Source organism: Nanorana parkeri, unplaced genomic scaffold (genome assembly GCF_000935625.1).
Source record: "Nanorana parkeri isolate BGI_ZX_2015 unplaced genomic scaffold, ASM93562v1 scaffold10, whole genome shotgun sequence".
Classification (NCBI taxonomy): domain Eukaryota; kingdom Metazoa; phylum Chordata; class Amphibia; order Anura; family Dicroglossidae; genus Nanorana; species Nanorana parkeri.
Genome location: NW_017306278.1, coordinates 1,732,266 through 1,734,123, shown reverse-complemented (window position 1 = coordinate 1,734,123; position 1,858 = coordinate 1,732,266). Strand labels below are relative to the sequence as shown.

Below are 1,858 nucleotides of genomic sequence, written 5' to 3'. Positions count from 1 at the left end.
TATATATATATTAGTTTCAGCATTTAATTATAGGTTATTTTGTCATTTTCACTTAATATTTTGTCTTTTTGGGACTTTTAAAATGTAAGCTTTGGAATGCATGTGTCTGCACTAAAGGCCCATTCACACCACATCCAGATCATCTCCAGACCAGACCGTTTCCGGACCCAAAATGCATCCTAATGTATCCCCTATGCTATTTCTGGCCTCTGTTCACACCAGCGCAGTCCTTCCAGACCAGAAAAATAATGCAGGTCTCATTTTCTCTGGTCTGGAATGCACTGTAACTGCGGGCAGGTTTACACCATTTTCCAGGCCAGATCTGGTCCAAAAAAATGGTGTGAACCTGCCCTTAATCTGACATTGAGGGAACACCAGCCGTCTGAATGTGCAGCTGGTAATGGGGACATCACCAATGTCTTAGGGGTATTACCAAATGGGGAGATGTTGCATGTCACCAACAAGTGGGACATGCAACAACAAGTAATAAGTAAGAATTGCAACAAGAACTTGAACGAGCCGATATCTTCCTGTCTGTTGATTTTCGATATTTCACTCTGACAACCCTAACTTCTAGAAAAATGAATCTGCAGCTGTTATGGGCAATGGTGTGAAGGAACATAGGCTTAGAATGGGACTTGGCATATCTAAAGCAAAAACCTGGGGGAGATTCACCTTCTCTCCGTCCTGGGGACTATTGTCCCCAGGAATACCAGATTTCGGGTTGTCACCAGAGTAGGAATAGAAAGTAAAAATACCCAACGGAAAACGCTTCCAGTGGCAGCTATGTGGAGTCATTCTCTGCTTTATCCAAAACGGAGAAGAATTTTGGGCTTTGGTTGTAGTTTGGAATGATCCTATTTTTTATTTTTTTACTCCTTTTTTATTTAATTTTTTTTGACAATTAATAATAATAATAATAATTTACAACCACATAATTAATAATGTAATTTACAACGACATGATCATACATCCTCATACACGCAACTCACATTTAAGACACTTCTATTTTCACAACTTTTACATTTCATAGTCGACCCTGAACAATCTTCATATTATATTTACCAAATCTTAAATTAGCTTCCCACATAGCCTATCTAACTCCCTTCACCCTCCCCATTTACAGGTGAAACTCGAATAATTAGAATATCGTGCATAAGTAATTGCAGTAAGTGCTGCAAAAGGGGCCCAAACCAAGTACTGAGTACATATGCATGCTTGTACTTTTCAGAGGTCCGATATTGTTCTATGTACAATCCGTGTTTTATTGATTGCATGTAATAATCTACTTTTTTGAGGTTGTGGATTTGGGGTTCTTGGGGTTTCCATGAGGTGTAAGCCATAATCATCACAATGATGACAAATCACGGCTTGAATTATCTTGCTTTGCATGTAATGAGTCTATCTCATATATCGAGTTTCACCTGTATATCGTGATATTTTCTACCTCCGTATTAAGGCCCGCTTGACACCTGGGCGTTTTGTAGCGCGTTTTAAAAAAAAAAAAAAAAAAAATCCCAAATGATCTTATTTTAATAGCATGAGCATACGCAATCCTCCATCATGGGAAGAACCAAGAACACATTACATGGTTACATAGTCAGGTTGAAAAAAGACACATGTCCATCGAGTTTAACCTATAAACTCAATATATACATTGAACTCCCTTACCCAACTTAATAACAAAATTATCGATGCCCTTTGCCTTTTAATAAACTGAGATGCTGTAAATACCAAACCTGAGACGACTACGTTGCATTTCCCCTTTTTAAATGGAAATTTTGGTGGCGGAAAATAGATTCCTTCCTTAATTTGTCCGCAGTGAAAGGCAACGCAAATCCTGCGAATTGGCACAGAG

The 1,858-nt window shown here is 38.5% G+C and overlaps 1 protein-coding gene across 1 annotated transcript in view; it reads left to right on the top strand.

Annotated features, from left to right (window-relative positions):
• Positions 1-1,858, top strand: part of TEAD1 (TEA domain transcription factor 1) — a 157,467-nt gene that overhangs the window by 56,481 nt on the left and 99,128 nt on the right. The window lies entirely within an intron of this gene.